Raw genomic sequence first — 20422 nt, 5'->3', positions numbered from 1 at the left:
GTTCATCTAGATTTTCAAAAGAATTTTTATTATTTAGTCAGTATCTGTGTGCAGATCTGATTTTCCTTCCTCTAAAATCCAAGATATATTTCTCCAAATTTGATAAAGTTAGAGTCCTTTTTTGCAAAAACTTAAAACTAAAAAGTTGTTCATTAGGGTCTTATTATATATACTGGAAAGTTTTGGGACCTAATATCAATTTTTATGAGGTAAATTTGTTAAAAGTCTTAGATAAGGTCCTCCCGGGCTAAAACCCTATTTGCAAATGAGTCCCCGATGAAAACCGATTTTTTTAAAAATTTGGAGGACTTTTCAGAAAAAAATTGAAACATAAAAGTTGTTGAAAATATGGAATCCGAACTTCCTAAAAATTTTCACCCTGTTTGGATAAGGTTTGTTATTTTTCCCTCCATTATTTTGAAATCCCTAACCAAACTGGGTCCAGAGTGTCCCCAAGAGTAAATTTGTCATGTTCGTGAAAATTGGTGGGGAATTGAGAAAAATGGTCTTCTTGACTTTTGATCCTCACGCATTATCCATTGTCTTGCATGTGTTTGTTAGATGTATGTTAGGAGTTAATAGATACTAGTTATCGTTTTGTGAATGCAAATGGTAGCTCGTTATTGTTAACCATTAATCAAACAATGTTAGATGATTAAGTGGGCGGGTGAATCGAAATGCATGCAAAGCAAAGGCCGATCCCGAGGCCCGTGTTTAATTAGTGAATTGCTTGCACCGTTGCCTTGCTTTGGCTGTTCCTTTGTGCATTGTTTGTCATGAATGTATTTTATGAATGTAAAAACCAACTCCCGAGAGGTGGTCCATGGAGGAGATAGTCCAACGTTGTAAAAGACAGAGGCGATAAACCGATGTCCAATCCAGTCTCAACTTGTATTCAATTAGTGGAGGAGATAGACCGATGTCCAATCCGGTCTCAATTTGTATTCAATTCATTCATTCCTAACCATGTCTCAGGCTTTCAATTTGTGTTGTAATAAACATCCGACGAGTTGCGGGTTTTACTTTCTTGCACTTAGGGTTAGTTCGTCTTTTCAATACTTTGTGTGTTTACTTTACGCATCGCCATTTCAATATAGTTGTTTGTTTCTTTCCTTTCTAGAATAAGATAGGATTAGTTTATAATTTTAAATGAAAACACAAAAACAAGATGCATGATCACTTAGTGGACTAAGGCTTTTGCATGAAAATGGTAAAAAACAAATGCATAACAACTTAGATAACAACCATGTAAGTTTAGCGGTACCGAAAGGGCGTTAATAGAAATATTAATGTACGTTAGTCCCCGAACCCATAACATCTGGTTTTCGTAGAAATCAAAACAAAACTCCCACGTTTCGGTTGGGTATTCTAGCCGACCCCCGACCTAGGCTAGTGGCAACTCCTAAAAAAAATAAAATCAATCCGCTGTCATGCAAGTGATCAATGGACCGTATGGATGATCAAAATATCAATGCTTCGGTAAGCCATCTTTTATGATGTGCTGTATGGACCATTTCATGAACACTTACCTCTAAACCCGCTTCATCGAGTTCGGCTCTCGAGAGGTAGGTCGTGACAGGCTTGGTGACTCCGTTGGGGACTAGGTTACAAACCTAAGTGAATTAAAGCCGTAATAAACTTGTTAGTTGTTATCTCACTAGTCTACCTTTTGTAGAATCGACTGCATGTCAAAGTCACCTGGAAAATGAGGCTAGTCCACTAACCATATGTTAAATGGTTTTGTAGGTGGAAGATATAAGGGGTGGAGTGAGTGCAAACCCCTTGTTTTGTAGGTAGCGTTTGGATGTATATCGAATGTATGAGATTATATTGAAGTGTAGTTTGCTTTAAATTTAAACGCATGTTTACTTGCTTTAGCACAACACAATGCACCCACGTCCCGCGGTCTAAAATCCCGGATCGCTTTTAGGGCACCTTTAGGAGATATTAAGAGTGGAATTCGCATGTGAATCCATGAGGTAATCCATTCTTCAATATCGCTCATCTTGATTAGTAAAAAGTGCACCGACTGATGTTAGTAGTGGTCGGTAAACTCTTCTTATCTAATTAATATAGGGACCTTGAACCTTTAGAATCCCACCCTTAGGCATCAAACCTCACATGTCCTCAATCGTCGCAACGTAGCCAATGGGCATATGTTTAGGACCAAGCCATTATCAATGAGAACTCGCGATAAAATCATGTCATGATGCTTTACGGATATGTACATTGCCTTAGAATGAGAATGTCCTCCGGGAGGGAAGTCTTCATCGGAAAAAGAGATTTAATCCTTCAAAAGGATTGGCCCAACAAATTCTCTGAGTTGAGCATCATCAATGGAATAGGATACATGCACTTCATTTAACACCTTGAGCAAAGCATTCTTGTATTTGTTCGATGACTTGAATAAATCTAATAAGGAGATTTGAGCAGGCATCTTTCTTAATTGGTTCACCACATTGAATTCATTAGTCTTCACCACAGCTAGGAATTGCTTAGCAGCCTCTTCATCACAGCCTTCTTTTCGACTCCTTCTTTAGGTGGATAACAATGACCCGACCGAGTGACAGCGTCAATTTCATTTATTCCGTACTTCCATGGAGCGGTTCTTCTATCAAACTTGAGGGTAACTTCAACAGTTATTTCTTCACCTTCCATCATTGGCGATAATTCAATCACAATGGGCTCGAAATCATCCCTCGAAATCTCAATTGACTTAAAGTCTTCGACTAATGGATCAATAACAACAGGTTCCACACTCAATGGCTTGATTTCATAATACGCGGCTTCTTTAGACAAGTCAATCACCACGGGTTCAAAACCCATGGGCTTGCTCTCATAAACATCCTCTTTGGAGAGGTCAATCACAATGGGAGTGATTATAGCCACCTTCCCTTCGTCACCCATTCCCTCCCATCCGTCGAGAACAATGTCCTTCGGGTCAATGAAGAAACTTGGCGGAGGTGTGTATGTGACAAAGAAATCATACTTCCCCCTTGGCTGACCTAGAGAATCAACCACTTCACCACGCTCATGAGCGGCTCTTACAAATTCACGATCTCAATGAGCTCTTCTAGCATTAAGCTCGGAATCCATTTCAGAAATATGCTCCTCATCTTCTTTAAGGGATAATGGTTCAATGACCTTCGATGGGTGATCATCATCTATGTTTTCATCTTCCATGCCTCTCTATCCATCGGGAACAATATCCTTTAGGTCAACGAAAAAGCTTGGAGGTGGCGTGTATTTGACATAGAAGTCATACTTTCCACTTGGTGGGCTCAAGGTATCCACCACTTCTTCGCATTCACGAGCAGTCTTCATGAATTCATAGTCCCAATGGGTTCTTTTGACATCGAGGTCGGAATCCACATCGGAAACAATTTCTTCATCTTCTTCGAATATGAAATCATCATCAAATACTTCTAAAGCTTTTATTTCTTTGGTCAAGGCTTTGACGGATCCATCTCCATTCTCTTCCTCTGCTAACTCGTAAAGGAAGTTCTCGGACGATATGTCAATCATAGCTGTCATCATCGCGGCATCTTATTCATCTCCCATTCACTGAATAATCCCCATGTCAATTAATTTGGAAATACGCATAAACTTTTCTTCCTTTGAGATGTCATCTCCTTTCTCATAAAGTTTGGTTTGCATCAAAATGTCATTCAATTTTGACACATCCACCTTAAAGACTTTCTTGTTTTCTTTGATTTCCACCATGTTCACGCAATCGGTATGATTGGGTAACGGATTTTGTTGCACATTTGGGTTGGGATTCTTGAAAGATAAGATCCCTTTATCAATCAAATTCTAAACTTTAATTTTCAAAGCAAGACAATTGTTGGTGCTATGGCCTTTCTCGCCCATATAGTACTCACAAGATTTCGTGGAATTAAAGCCAACGAACTTCATATGGTTGTCCCTCAGGACTTCTTTTGCCACCATTTTTCGCTCAAGGAGCATGGGAAAAAGTTTTGATAATGGTCTTGGCAACGGAGAGAATTGCCTTTGAGGCGCCTTTCCTTTTTGTTCATAGTTTCTAGTAGATCTTTCGGACAAAACAATCGGTTTTTCTGAAGGTACAGGTTGTGTTTTTGAGACGGGAGGTTTTGGATGTATGCTACTTCAACGGTGGATCCTTTATCTTTCTTGGTTGGAAACATTCTAGGTCCACCTTCAAATATTCTTCCATCTCAGATAGCCCCTTCCACTCTTTCTTCCACATCCGCAAGATATGAGAAAGTTGTAGAGATTGTTGAAGTATCCGGCGGACAATGTCTTAATAAACAATTGCATGGTCTCTTTCTTGCTCAATGGCAGTTTCACTTGAGAAGCCATGGCTCTCCATCTTTGGGCAAAAGTCTTGATTGACTCATTTCTCTTTTCTCAACTTGCACTCAATCTTCTCGAGTAGGGACGATCTTGGAGTTGAACTTGTATTGTTGTAAAAACTCATTGGCAAGGTCCTCCCATCCATGAATCTTCTCCAAATCAAGCTCGATGAATCAAGATAAAGCGGGTCCAATCAAGCTATCTTGAAAAGTATTGACAAGAAGCGGAACATTGTCCGAGTAACGGTCCATCTTATTTAAATAGTATCACAAATGAGTTTTGGGACATCTGGTGCCATCATACTTTCTCACAAACTCCGGTTTTTTGTAAGATTCCGGGACTTTCACCTTGGTGTACGGAGACAAGTTGTTCACGCCTTGCATTTGGTAACTTTGCAACATGTACAAGCGTTTTTCAATTTTTGCCAACCTTTTGACACTTTCATCATCTTTGGAAGCCATGATATTCTCCTTTGGAACGGTCTCAAGATCGATTACAATAGGGGTGACCACGGGAACATCATCGGCTATTATTTTGTCGGTATGCTCATTGACTTGTGGTTCCATTTGTGCTGTAGGAATGGGTGGCACCTCTTGAGTAGCGGCGGCTTTCATTTCTGCCAACATGGCGACTATTTGAGGGAGTTGATTCTCGACATTAGTGAGTCGAGTGTTTGCATCCTCTTGATCCATTCTAGCTTGAGAATGGGTCCTTACACTTGATCTTCCTCGTTCCGTTTTTTACTACCTTGATTAGAAAACAAAAATCAAGTTAGTACTCGGAAAATGAATTGAAATAAGTGTAAAACCCTTCAATTTTATATTTTCTTTGGATGAAATGGGGACAAGAAATATTCTCACGATCCCAATATCATGTGAATAATTTCTTATCAAAATTTCTTCACAAGAAATTATACAATTGAAGGGGTAACACGCGATGATTAATTAAGATGCCCCATCTATATTCCATTGGAATCTCAAAGAAAGAAAGTGCATACAAGGAAAATTTCACTATTTACAACAAAATTTGTGAAATACAGTTCCTATACATCAATCTAGAAACAAAAGGAGAATCATATTATATCATTACTAAAAATGAGTAAAACGGAAATCCTATACATCAAATCTATGAAATGAAGATGACATGAAAAAAGATTTCCCAATGGAAAATAAACAAACTCCTAATGAATTTTCTTTAGGCACGAGGCGAATCCATTTGTTTTATTGAGTCAAACGTTCAACCTCGGCTAAAGCCTCATCCCTTTCCTTAAAAGCTCGTGTGGCTATGGCTTGTTGTTGAGTTGGCTTCTCGGGGACGTTAGGGAAATTCACTTTAAGCTCGAGCTCGAGGCGACGATGTATATACTCCGGCGATGCGTGGTGTATTTTCATCTCACCTTCCAATTCCGACTCGTTGGTGACTAAGATAGGCTTTGGGTGACATTTGTACCATATATCAATGATGGTCTTGATCATTTCCTCCAAATCCGCCATTTGGTCTTTTTGGATGACATCTTTGTGAGAGTCAAAATGATATAACCCCAACTTGAGGGATGGCGGAATCTTTTGAAGCACGCGATATTGACGGATCACCCTAAAAGTGCAATATGACGTAGACTCCGTGAGACCTAAAAGTGGGATCGAGTTGTCAAATCCATTATTAAGGCGCACCTCGGGATTTCCAAGCCAACGAACATGCCATTTGATTTGATTTGATTTGGAATGAGATTCTTGAAAAAGTTAAACCAAGTCGAGAATGACCAATAAGGAAAGATTTCTTCCTTTTCTCGGAAAAGCGAGATAATATGACAATCTTTGGACACACCTGTGATTTTCAAACTCAAACCAAAGTATTTGAGGTGAGTGACCAATCAAATTTGGAGTAAACCAATTGGGGCTCTAAAAGTACCATTTTTGTCATGTTTGAACCTATTGAGTGAAACAAAGGTTTCACCTAGGATCATATTGGAGAATCTTTTGAACATACATACTTGATTGACAATATGGACTACCAAAGGATCTATAGTCATTTGGGGGAGAAGAGCACTAGAAGTGCCAAAACTTGTGTACGGCGCTCACTTTAGTGCCAAAAGTTTGTTTCGGATCACTTAAGTGCCAACAGCGAGAAATTCCGGCCAAATTAATACGTGGCTTTTTTAATTAAAATTTTAATCTACATGACATTTTCACATGTATATTTTGAATTTCTCAGTCTTACGTGGCATTTCCACGTGTAAATTTCAAAATTTTAATTTTTTTTTCTGTTTTTTCCTTCTTTTCTTTTTTTCTGTTTTTTCCTCTTCTTCTTCATTTGGCCGGTGACCGGACACTAGCCACTGGCCATGGCCGGCCGCCTGGCCTCGCCGGGGGTCGTCGTGGCCTGGGCGAGGGCCGGCCCCGCCGGATCTGGCCAGGGCCTGCCTCGCCTCGCCTGGGCATGCCCTTGCCCAAGCGAGGAGAGGCTGGCCCTTGCCGGATCCGGTGGGGCCGGCCCTCGCCTAGGCCACGACGGCCTCGCCGAGGTCGCCGTGGCCACGGCGGCCTCGCCGGAGGTCGCCTTCCCCCTTGCCCGGGCGAAGCAAGGCCGGCCCTCGCCCGGGCCACGGCGGCCTCGCAGCGGTCGCTCGGGGTCGCCATGGCACAGGCGACCGCCGCGCGAGGCCGCCGTGGCACGGCGAGGCCGACCTCGCCGAGATCCGGCGAGGCCGACCCTCGCTCAGGCTACGGCGGCCTCGCCGGCGGTCGTCCAGGCCACGGCGGCCTCTTGTCGCCGGTGGCGGGCGATGGCAGCCTCGTCCGGGTGAGGCCAGGCGGCCAGCCATGGCCGGTGGCCGGTGTCTGGTCACCGGCCAAACGAAGAAGATGAAAGAAAAAAAAAAAGAAAAAAGGAAAAACAGAAAAAAATCATAAAAAATTTAAAAATATTAAAATATTATCAAATATTGTCCTCGTCAGCGCCAACGTGCCACGTAGGACTGAGAAATTAATAAAATATGGCCACGTCAGATTTCCGGCAACCCAAATCAGAGTTGGCACTTAAGGGTGCGAATGGTAATCATTCTGCTCCAAAAATCAAATTCTTGCCAGAAATTGATTTCTGGAATTCTTGCAAGAAATTGATTTCTGGAGGAGAAATCTGTTTAGTAAAACATGACTAATTCTGCTCCAGAAATTGATTTCTGGAACAGAAATCTGTTTTGATTTGTTGATTTTTTTCGCACCTAAAAAAATTTAAATTTTACTCAAAGTGGGTGGCCACATGTATTATAAGCCATTCTGTAAAGTTTTGAATTTTTTGATTTTTTTTAAATTTTTTTTGGCACCTAAAAAAATTTAAATTTCACTCAAAGTGGGTGGCCACAGGTATTCTAAGCCATTTTGTGAAGTTTTGAATTTTTTTTATTTTTTTATTTTTTTGGGCACCTCAAAAAATTTAAATTTTACTCAAAGTGGGTGGCTACAGATATTCTAAGCCATTATGTAAAATTTTTTATTTTTTATTTTTTTATTTTTTTGGGCACCTCAAAAAATTTAAATTTCACTCAAAGTGGGTGGCCACAGGTATTTTAAGAAATTTTGTGAAGTTTTGAAAATTTTTATTTTTTTATTAATTTTCTTTTTTTTTGGCACCTCAAAAAATTTAAATTTCACTCAAAGTAGGTGGCCACAGGTATTTTAAGCCATTTTGTGAAGTTTTGAAATTTTTGATTTTTTTTTGGCACCTCAAAATATTTAAATTTCACTCAAAGTGGGTGGCCACATGTGTTTTAAGCTATTCTGTGAAGTTTTGAAATTTTTGATTTTTTTTATTTTTTAAAAAAAAATTCACCAAATTTCATATTTTCCCGAAATCTAACTTTTTTTTATTTTCTGGAAATTTTTATGAATTTTTCTACAATTTTTCAATTTTTATGCATTTTTTGAAAAAAAAATTGTGAGAAAATATGGAGAATGCATTCCGGTATCAAGAAGCTACAAAAAGTAGCTTCTCTTTTTCTTGCCAAAAACTCATTCCGGAATCAAAAATGCATTCTGGAATCAAGAATGTATTCTGGAATCAAGTATTTTTAACAAACGCATTTTTATTCCAGAATGCAAAAATCGCTCCAGAATGTATTCCGGAAATTTTTTAACAAACGCCGTTCTATTCCGGAATGCATTCCGGAACAGAATTTTTATTCCGGAATGCATTCCATGCGCACCCTAAGTGATCATTTTTTCAAAAAAGTGGCACTTAAGTGATCCGAAATAAACTTTTGGCACTAAAGTGAGCGCCATACACAAGTTTTGGCACTTCTAGTGTTCTTCTCCCGTCTTTTTGGTGTGTGGAAAGACCACAAAACCAAATAATGCTAAGAGAAAGATGTAAGAGTTCTGGCTTTCTTTGGTAAACCTAGAAAATGACACACTAAGAATGCGAAAGGAAGAGCATGACAATTTCCTTTAAGAATACTTTTGATTTAAGAAATATCTATTCCTAGATATTGACTTAAAAGTGGAATAGGATTGACACCTAAGGGAGGACTAACTAGACTTAAAGCACCATTATTTCCAATGGCAATATTGTACTCCTCAATTGTAGGAGTCAATTCATTTCGACCAAACGCAAAAGCGGATGTCCAAAAAATGTGACAATGCTTTGATGATAGCGACACGAGGCTCGATGTATAAAAGTGCGGGAAGATATCCGATCCTCTTTTCCACGTAATCCTTGTGTTTTGGCTCGAGGCTTTCCCATATGTCTACGAGAGCTCTCAGTACGGGGATGATTCGAATATCTGACATATCCATTTTGACTAACCCTAATTTGGGGCATTGAGATTAATCACCACGTATTATAGAAATGGTATAACGTGGAATTGAAATGGCATAATTGAGATTGCGGTAAAAATATTGGAACGATACAATCAACCTTGTCGCGAAGAAATGGCAAATACATCGACACATCGCATGAGGACATGTGAGGTTTGACACCTGAGGATAGGATTCTAAAGATTCAAGGTCCCCACCTTGATTAGATAAGAAGAGTTTACCCATCGCTACTAACATCGGTCGGTGCATTTCTTACTAACCAAGATGAGCAATATTGAAGAATGAATTACCACATGGATTCACATGCGGATTCCACTCTTAATATCTCCTAAAGGTGCCCTAAAAGCGATCTAGGGTTTTAGAACGCATTGTGTCGTGCTAAAGCAAGTAAACATGCGTTTAAATTTAAACAAATAACACTTCAATATAATCTCATACATTTGACATACATCCAAACACCACCTACAAAACAAGGGGTTTGCACTCACTCCACCCATTATATCTCCCGCCTACAAAATCATTTATCACATGGTTAGTGGACTAACCTCATTTTCCACGTGACTTTGACACGCAGTCGATTCTACAAAAGGTAGACAAGTGAGATAACGACGAACAAGTTTATTACGATTTTAATCCACTTAGGTTTGTAACCTAGTCCCCAGTGGAGTTGCCAAGCCTGTCACGACCTACCTCTCGAGGGCCGAACTCAATGAAACAAGTTTAGAGATAAGTGTTCATAAAACGATCCATATGGCACACCATAAAAGATAGCTTACCAAAGCATCGATCTTTTGGTCATCCATACAGTCCATTGATCATGGACATGGATTTTTTCTAAATCTATAACTTGCGTGACAGCGGATCGATTTTATCTTTTTTAGGAGTCGCCACTAGCCTAGGTCGGGGGTCGGCTAGAATACCCAATCGAAATGCGAGAGTTTTGTTTTGGTTTCTACGAAAACCAGAGATTATAGGTTCGGGGACTAGCTTACGTTAATATTTCTATTAACACCCTTTCGGTACTGCTAAACTAAATATGGTTGTTATCTAAGTTGTCATGCATTTTTTTTACCATTTTCACACTGAAGTCTTAGTCCACTAGGTGATCATGCATCTTGTTTTTATATTTTCATTTATGATTTTAAACTAATCCTATCTTAGTCTAAAAAAGAATAAAAGAAATAATTGTATTGAAAAGCATTGCGTAATATAAACGCCCAAGGTATTGAAAGGATGAGCTAATTCTAAGTGTGAGAAAGTAAAAATCTGCAAATCGTTGGATGTTTATTACAACACAAATTGGAAGCCTAAGACATGATCGGGAATGAATGAATTGAATACAAATTGAGATCGGATTGGACATCAGTCTATCACCTCCGTTAATTGAATGCAAGTTGAGACCGGATTGGACATCGGTCTATCGCCCCCGTTTTTACAACTTTGGACTATCTCCTCCATGGACCGTCTCTCGGGTGTCGGTTTTTACATCCATAAAATACATTCATGACAAACAATGCACAAAGGAACAACCAAAGCAAGGCAATGATGCAAGCAATTCACTAATTAAACATGGGCCTTGGGATCGGCCTTTGCTTTGCATGCATTTCGATTCACCCATCCACTTAATCATCTAACATTATTTGATTAATGGTTAACGATAACGAGCTACCATTTGTATTCACAAAACGACAACTAGTATAAAGTCGGGTTCTAAGTGACCACCGTGGGCTACCCGCCGAACATGTGTCGGGCCTAACATACATCTAACAAACACATGCAGGACAATGGATAATGCATGCACTTAGGCCCATGAGCCTTGTTTCTCAACCAATTAAGCAATGGGAAGTGGGCCTCATAAATGGACCACTTATTCAATTGTTATTATCAAATTTGGACTCATTTTGTTCAGATGTAATTAATCAGCCTAATGAAGTCCAAATGATGCAAATCATGTGTCTTTAGAAAGCTTATGCTGTGAGGATCAAAATTCAAGTAGACCATTTTTCTCAATTCCCCACTGATTTTCACGAAAATGACAAATTTACCCTCGGGGATAGTCTAGACCCGGTTTTGTTAGGGATTTAAAAATAATGACGGGAAAAATAACAAACCTTATCCAAACCACGTAAAACTTTTTAGACAGCTAGGATTCCCTATTTCCAACAACTTTTAAATTTTTTTTTTTAAAAAGTCCTCCAAATTTTTATAAAATTCGGTTTTTACCGAGGACTCATTTGCAAACCGAGTTTTAGCCCGAGAAGACCTTATCTGAGACTTCCAGCAAGTTTACCTCCGAAAAATTGGTATTAGGTCCCCAAATCCAATCTACATAATAAGACCCTAATGAACAACTTTGTAGTTTTAATTTTTTGCGAAAAAAAGACTCTAAGTTTATAAAATTCGGAGAAACATATTTTGGATTTCAGATGAGGGAAAATCAGATCTGGACATAGATACTGACTAAATCATAAAAATTCCTTTGAAAATCCAAATGAACTCCGATTTTGATGAGATTGATATCACTGGAAAGCTATGGATCTCAGTGTGAACTTTCATGAGGAACACTTTTCCATATTTTTAACGAAATAATTTATAAAAATCGAAGAACACATGAAGGTCAGTCAGAAACTCATCTATCACAGGAACTGAACCTAGATGACGTTGCTAATCGTCCTAACCTAACATGCTTGGAATTTTATGAAATTTTTACTGTGGACAGATATAAATGTTCTTGACAACTTTTATGAGGGAAGTTTTTTCAAATAACGGACACAAAAAATTGTAAAAATCATGGAACAGCACAACGTCAATTAGGAAAACATGAGAATAGGATAGAACATCAGTATTCCAGATTCTGATCACAATTTTCGAAGAATTTTTGACCTAGCAAACGACGTCCTTTTAAGGCATGTGACCTATCAAATCGAAGCTTAAGAGGTATTCTATGACTCTCTAGTTCATTACTTCACAAGATTCTAACATTTTCAAGGTCAAATCATTATAACAAGTAGACTGACCATCAGGATCCAAGAATGATAGATTTGAACTCACCTTGTGTAATGATACTTTGACGCATAACTGAGCGATCTGACCTCCGTATTCAGCTCAAGGACAGCACGGAGAAGCCTCGGAAAGCTCAACAAACCTATGAAAATCAAGTGTACAAGCTAAAGTGAGAACCGACTCGGTTTTGCACAAATAAACCATCAATGGAAAATCAAATAAAATGAAGCGATCCGATGACCGTTCGGAGGGAGGCCGGCCATCACAGCCACGTGAGGATGCCAAGGAAGATCGTTTAAGGCTTGAGATTGCCGAAGGGGGCCGTCGGATCCCTGGAATCATCGCAGAAGCCGGCTAGATCAATCACCGGCTCGATTACCGGTGATGTAACCGAGAGAGAGATGGAGTTGATCGGAGATGTTGTGGCCACCAGTAGCTGTGGCCGATCTTGCGACTGGCTTTGGGACACCGAGAGGATCGCCAGAGTGGTGGTGACACGCCGGGAACCGGCCGGCGAGCAGTCGAACAGGTGAGGGGAGTTCACGACCGAGAGAGAGAGCGCATGAGCTGGAAGGAGAGTTCCACCCAATTTTTGGAGGGAAAAAGCTTATATACCTCCCCCAATTTTGAATCATAGCCCTTAGATCAATCCAATGGCTCTAAATGTTCCATTAATGATTAAGAATATTCCTTAAAGGCTAAGGATAAGTGACATGGCACTATGGATGGCCATGATCTATTCTAAATGAATGGCCATAATTGATATGCTTAATCACTAAGTAATTTGACTAACCCTTAAGTAAGGACATTTTAGTAATTTGCACCTAGTGGCATTTTTGTAATTTCATTCAAGGGCATATTTGTCAATTTGGGCACAAAGGAATGTGGTTGGCCTAAACGGACTGCCGGTCGCCGGATTTTTGATCAAAAAATGGCTGGTCCGATCTGACTGGTTCCATTTCGGTCAAACCGAGTTGAACCGGTTGGAGCGGTTTGGCCCGAGTTTGACTGGGTTGAACCAGTTCAATTCTCGGCCCAATTTGTTCTAATTTTGTATAAATTGATCCCTATTATAATTGATTGACTCAACTAAATTGAATTTGATTAAATTGGATTGAACCAATTTGAATTTCAAGCACGAATTAATCCAATTTAGCTTGTTTAGCCCAATTGCTCTTCAATTTGAGTTAAATTGCATGGCTAAGCTAGAATAATGAATTTAATTGAAGTCCAATTGGCCAAATTGAGCTTCAATTCATCAAATTGGATGTTAGTCTAAAATGGGTCAAGTTGAATTGTACTAATTGGACTAATTACTCTTAGATTTCTCAATCATTGGATCACTAAATTGGTCAAATTGGCTCAAATTATGTGAATCTTCCAAAATTGATTTTGGATTTAAATTGCATATAAGAAATTAGGCTTATTTGTGTCTCAATTGCGCAAATCATGAAGAACTGACCGGAATCACTAATTATGGCCTAAATTGGGGGTTTTTGCCCTTGTCTTGGAATTACAAAATTGGCTTCAAAATTGAATGCAATACGACCTCTAGATCAAACGTTGTGAAGGAAACTATCCTAAAAAATGACTAGAAATGAAGTAATTTAATTTTTGGCCGATTTGAACCAAATTCTGCAAATTGAGAAAAAGTTGATTCTAAACCGATTTTTGTAAAATTGATGATGCCAAAGTGAAATTAAGCTAAAAATGAGTTGATTTAGGGGTTTTGAAATTTTTGAATTTTTTTTGGATGAAGTGTTGACCAAAAGTCAATATTTTAGTAGTTATGTACTAAAATGTCAATTAATGGGTCAAACTTTGAATTTTTTGAAAATTGATTGTGCAAAAGTGAAATTGACACTATTTTGGGGTTTTTCATGCAAAAAACCAAAATTTGACTTTTGGTTGACTTTTGGTCAAAGTTTGATAAAAAAAGTCAACTCAAAAGTCAACTCTTTTGACTTTTTGAATTGAAATCCAAAAACATAGAAAATAAATGGTTAATGCTAATTCAAATGTTAAACGACTCTTTTTGGTTGAAGATTGGGTTCTATTGCGATTAGAAACCCTAGTCTCAAGATTCTTTTACCATTATAACACGTCGGTTAAAAATCAGGTATCAACACTCAATACCCTCATCGCTTCAGCGGTACAGCCATGCTAAACGGCTTTCTTAAGATACAAAAATTATAGATATTGCAATTATCACATAACAGGATATCCGTATACACCAAAATTAGCATAGATGTTACTCTTCCACATCTTGCTGATTTAGAACTTGCTACATGCGATTTGGAGGAGTTTCTATATTTCTGTAAAACCAAAGGATATATGTGGGTTAGACCTGTCACTAGAAAATATCATGGGAGAAGTACCTATCACAACCCGCACCTCGCGGGCCGACCTAGGGGCACAGGTTTAGAGGTAATTCTTCATGAAATGGCCTGAATGGACGGTTACAATGTTGAGTTCTTCAAGCACACATGGGGGATCATTGGCCCATCTATTCTGACGGCTATAAAGGACTTCTTTGAGACAGGTCGTTTGCTTAAAGAGATTAATAACACCATCTTAACGTTGGTACCGAAATCCCCAAATGCATCGGCCACGAGCGACTTGAGACCAATTGCATCTTTGCAACACCCTTTATAAATGCATCTCAAAAATCCTTGCTTGGGCGCATTGCAAAGGTTATACCGACGTTGATTGGATCCTCCCAAACAGCATTTGTTAAAGGCCGCCGAATCAGTGACAACATCATGGTTGCACAAGAGCTTTTTGCGGACTTTCACCATGAAGCTTATCTACCAAAATGTGCCATTAAGGTTGATTTTCATAAAGCCTTTGACACACTTGATTGGAACTTCATAGAAAGGGTACTCACAGCCTTCAAATTTCCAGCTTTTTTCATTAGGCTGGTTATGACATGCATCTCAACTGCAAAGTTCTCGGTCTCCATTAATGGAGAACTACATGGCCATTTTCATAGCAGCCGAGGGATACGTCAGGGCGATCCGCTATCGCCGTACCTATTCATCCTAGCTATGGAAATCTTCTCAGCTATCCTCAAGTCCAAAACTGACAGTCCAGACTTCCAGTGGTTTTGGCGATGCAAGAAACCTCGTATATCCCATTTGTTCTTTGCTGATGATGTTCTTTTATTTTCGCAAGGACACATGAGATCGTTAGAGCTCATAAAGGAATCCCTCGATTTGTTCTCAAATTGTTCTGGCTTAAGACCAAATCTTAATAAGAGCAATATGTACCTCTCGGGCGGTAATCCCGATCTCCGTAGTGCTCTTCTTCAATGCATCGGTTTTCAACAAGGGTCTCTGCCCTTTCGATACTTGGGTGTGCCTATTATCTCTTCTAGGCTGCGTAAAGAGGATTGCAAATTCCTCATTGAATCCATAACGGCACGAGCCCGTTCTTGGACCCAAAGATTCCTATCGTTTGCTGGTCGCGTACAGCTCATACAATCGGTTTTACTCTCCATCCAAGTTTACTGGGCCACAATTTTCTCCCTCCCCAAATCGGTCTTGAATAGCATTGAGGCTATCCTTCGACGCTTCCTTTGGAAAGGTCTGGCTTAGGCAGGGGAGGTGCAAAGGTATCTTGGAATGTTGTCTGTCTCCCAAAAGATGAAGGCGGCCTCGGGATACGAAGGCTTACTGAATATAATAGAGCCATGACTCTAAAGCACATATGGATCCTTTTCACCGATAAGGAATCCATGTGGTGTAAATGGATACATTCTAACTTTTTAAAGAAGAACTTTTGGGTTGTACCCAAGCCCACCTTTTGCTCATGGACTTGGAAGAAGATTCTCGACTTCCGAGTCTCAGCCCAGACCCTTTTCAGGTGGAAAATTGGCAATGGCCGGTCGATATCCTTTTGGTATGATTGCTGGCACACAAGAGGCCCCCTCTACCTACTTTTCAACAATACGGAAATATACCAATCTCGGATCCCGCGGGACTTTTCGGTTCGGGATTTTTTCCACTCTACATGGCAACCATCAGCAACCCTCCACTCTATCCTGGAATGGATGGATCATCTTCCAAGATTAGATGATGACACTCCGGACAGCTTTACCTGGAGTCCAAACCCGACTGAATCTTTCTCGGTGGCCCAGGCCTGGAACCACATAAGGAAGAAAGGCAATCCAAGCACCTTGGCACTCCTTTATATGGGACTCTCACTTGACCCCCCGCCACTCCTTTTTATTATGGATTGTGTCATTAAAACGGCTACCTACCCGGGTCTTTCTTATGCGGAATCGTCGGATTGAATCGGGTTTATGTGCTTTACAGTCGTACTATCCCGATTCCATCAACCATCTCTTCTTCGAATGTTACACGCCAGGCGGCCTCATTTTGGGCAACCAAATGCAATCCGCCATGGCGCAATCGTCCGTGGCTGGAGCTTCTTTCGTGGGCCTTCAAAGTTTGTGGAGGCACTTCCTTCCGGCACCGAATCGCTAGATTCTCCTTCGGTGCTCTTTGTCACATCATATGGATTGAGCGGAATAACTCTCTTTTCAGAAACAAGAGTATCTTTATTCCGGGAATCCGCAAACACTTGCTCAAGCTGGTGAAGGATAAAGCACTATCCTCAGGGAAAATTGCTGACACACCTACAAATAGGCGACTCCAAAGGAACTGGGAACTCTCACCTTCCATTTTTTCATAATTTGGTTGTGTAGTTTCTCTATCTTGTACCTAGCATTGTTGGTTGTTAGTTTTTCGTTTTTGCCTTGTTGAGTGCCCCCCCCTCTTTCGGACTTCATGTAGATTCGGGATTCGGGGTTTTCTCTTGTCATTTCCTTGTATTTGGTGATTCAGAAAAGTAATACAAACTCTTACCTTTACCAAAAAAAAAAAATAAAATAAAATAAAATAAAAGACAGCTCACCAAAGTGTTAATTTTTTGTTTATCCATAAGGTCCATTAATCATGAAGGTGGATTTTCTCTCAATCCATACCTCACGTGACACGGGATTAATTTTAACTTTTTTAACAAGTAGAGTCCCCACTAGCCTTTGTTGGGGGTTGGTTAGATTACCCAATCGAAACGTGAGAATTTCGTTTCGATTTCTACGAAAACCAGTGATCATGGATTTGGGGACTAGCTTATGTTTATAATTCCACTAACACCCTTTTAGTACTGCTAAACTTAATGTGGTTATTATCTAAGTTGTCATACGTTTATTTTTATCATTTTCATGCCAAAGCCCAAATCCACTAAGTGACAATGCATCTTGTTTTTGTGTTTTCCGTTTATGATTTTAAGCCAATCCTATTTTAGTCTAAAAAAAAAAAACAAACAAACAATTCTATTGAAAAGTGGTGTGTAAAGTAAACACCCAACGAAATTGAAATGGCAACCTAATCTAAGAACAAGAAATGAAAACCCACAACTTGTCGGATATTCATTACAATATGAATGGAACACTCAAGACATGGTCAGGTGATGAATGAGATATGGTTGGGTGTTGAATGAGTTCCAAAATGAGATCGGATTGGACATCGGTCTTTTGTCATCGTCTTCACGTCTTTTGGCAACTTTCACCATGGATTGCCCCGTGGGTATCGATTTTACATTCACATCATACATTTCGTACAAGTTATATGCAAACATTCAAGCAAATCATCCAGAACATCAATTCGAGAACGAGCCATGGGATCGGCCTTTGAATTTCATGCATTGCGATCACCCAACCACCTAATCAACTATGATTGATTGATTAGTGATTAATGATAGTCGGCCACCAATTACATTTACAAAATGGTGGTCGATATCAATTAACCCCGAAAGTCAGTTCTAAATGTCCCGTAGGGGCTACCCGCTGCATATGTATAGAGCCTAATCATTCATCTCACAAACATAAGCATAAGCGATGAATTGAACATGTGTTTAGGCCAAATGACCTTATTTCTCAATCAAACAAGCAATGGAAAGTGAGCCTTAGGAGGATCACTTAATTCAACTAAAATTTGTCAAATTCGGACACATTTTGTTGAAATGCGATTAACCCACCAAACGATGTCCAAATAACGTGAATTAGGTGCCATTAGAAATCTTAGGTCGTGAGGATCAACGATCAACTTCCTACTCAATTTTTTCGAAAATTGGAATTTAACCTGGATACCCTTGACCCAACCTGATTTTGGCCCGAAATTCGAAAAAATGCGGGAAAAATAAAAAACATTATCCAAATCCTGCCAAATTTTGCAAGCAGTTAGGAAAACATGTGACAAACAACTTTCATGTTTTGAGTTTTTGATAAAACCCCCTCATCTTTCTTAAAAATATTGATTTTCACCTGGGACTTAGTTGCAAACCATTTTCCAAAAACATATTGACCTTATGCAAGTTTTTTTATGAAATTGACTCCCCCAAATGTTGCAATTAGGTCCTCAAACTTTGTGCTCTTCAAATAAAGACCCCAATGAACAACTTTGAAGTTTTGAAATTTTTCAAAAGAGGTCATCAAGTTTAACGAAATTGCAAAAACACGTGTGGATACTTATAGGCTTAAATTTCCAGATCTAAACACATGATCCAATCAACACAATGATCAAATTAGGGACCAAATGCAACGTTATTTTCTGGGCATGTATAAAACAAGTTCTAGTTTTTTCAAATAAATTCAATGGAATCCTTCATACATATAATCTAGTATTTAAAGGACAAAACGATGTGTTAATGACTCCAAAGACCAAAAAAAGTAAACAAATCTTTAGTAGCTTCGGGTACATCCCCATGGAGCTCTGCCAAGGACTAGTATCAGATAATTTGTTAAGGATTAAGCTGAATTTATTTAAAAAATTAAGGCCCTCTAAAAAGGAACTTATTGATGAGATTAAATTTGACAAGTACCCACGTATAACAAGAAATTCTCATAATACCTAGCAACATATTGTCACCTTTGCAATGGACCTAAAATTTGGTAAGAAATTCATATCATTCCACTAGATGATATATATCATTAAATGAAAAGGATCCCCTTTCTCCTCTACCTTTCGAGTCATCAACTCATTCAACAACTTGAATGAATTTCTAAGTATATAATGGTGCTACTCTAGTTCATCTCAACACATCACTGCACTAGGTCACGAAGCTGTCAAGGCTCGTTGAGAGAGAGAGAGAGAGAGAGAGAGAGAGAGAGGCCAAGTACAGTATAGGTGGGAATAGCCATGGTGGTAATAGCATCTAAAAGAATGGGCTTGATGATGCTTGTGGCGACTCTCATACTGTGCTCGTCCATTGGTGTCAACGCCAATTCGCACATACTTTTGTCACGCAAGTGGAGATGCGTAATTTCATGTGCCTTTTCACCTCCCATACTTCCATGCGTGCTCAAATGCCTCATTATTGCTCCCCCACAGTCCTTGACGTACGCGGCATCGCAACACTGCGATGTCGGTTGTTTCGTGTCGACTTGCCTTGACTATCATCAAGGTAACAATCTTCACATCCAGATCGAAAAAATAACGTAGCTTCTTGTGAGATCCGTGAAACCAAGGAAGTCATGATATAATCTTATTTTCATTATAAATGTGTCATTGATATATTTTAAATATGAGAGCATGGTTGCATACCAAATCATTTCATTTCCTTCGACTTCCATATATACGCTCTTGTTAAAAGAAATTCAATTTCTATTTTAATTTGAGTGACTTTTTTAATCTCTTGTTTCATATTCGAACTTATGTAGACACCGAGAAAGTTGGAATGGACGTGAACAAGGCTGGAGCTTGTGCAGATTCATGCTCTCGGAGTTGCCAGAAGACTTATCCATTGCACTGAAGTCATTGAACTTTTGTAATGCCTTTGTACTTTCAATGCTCAAGAAATAAAAAAGTGCCTTTTTAATATTCAACTTGACCATGAGATATAAATACAAAAGAAAAAGTAAGCCCTACAATATAACGAAGTTGGCCTTGTCATGCCTCTACCGATTCGTATTGAAACACGATTGTATGTTTTCATGGTGTGCATAAGATTGTTAGCCTCTGCAACGACATCACATAATTGCATCACTTAGTGGTACTGCCAACAAGCCGAATGAAATGATATGTATGAGCACGTGTCAAGGCAAAAAAAGAAAAAGAATTATATATATCATTCACCGAAAGTTAACTTTGTGAAATACGTTTGGGTGGCAATTTAAAATAAGACTAGACATCAAATTCTGTATGGTCACCCATACAAATACAACCTAAAATTAGGGAAAAAAGTCTCTCCTCATGAAGCCGATGTTCTCC

At 39.3% G+C, this 20422-nt stretch overlaps 1 long non-coding RNA gene across 1 annotated transcript in view; it reads left to right on the top strand.

Moving 5' to 3' along the window:
- The window catches only part of LOC130135076 (uncharacterized), a 58357-nt gene extending 38429 nt beyond the window's left edge, over positions 1-19928 (top strand). The window contains exon 3 of the long non-coding RNA XR_008814544.1: positions 19873-19928. This is a non-coding gene — a long non-coding RNA (uncharacterized LOC130135076). The remainder of the gene's footprint in view (positions 1-19872) is intronic.
- The last annotated feature ends 494 nt before the right edge of the window (positions 19929-20422 follow it).

This window comes from Syzygium oleosum, unplaced genomic scaffold (assembly GCF_021117445.2).
Source record: "Syzygium oleosum isolate NSW1041296 unplaced genomic scaffold, Sole_v2.1 Sole_v2.27, whole genome shotgun sequence".
Taxonomy (NCBI): Eukaryota; Viridiplantae; Streptophyta; class Magnoliopsida; order Myrtales; family Myrtaceae; genus Syzygium; species Syzygium oleosum.
The sequence above is the reverse complement of the archived record's forward strand: the minus strand, read 5'-3'. Positions and strand labels throughout refer to the sequence as shown.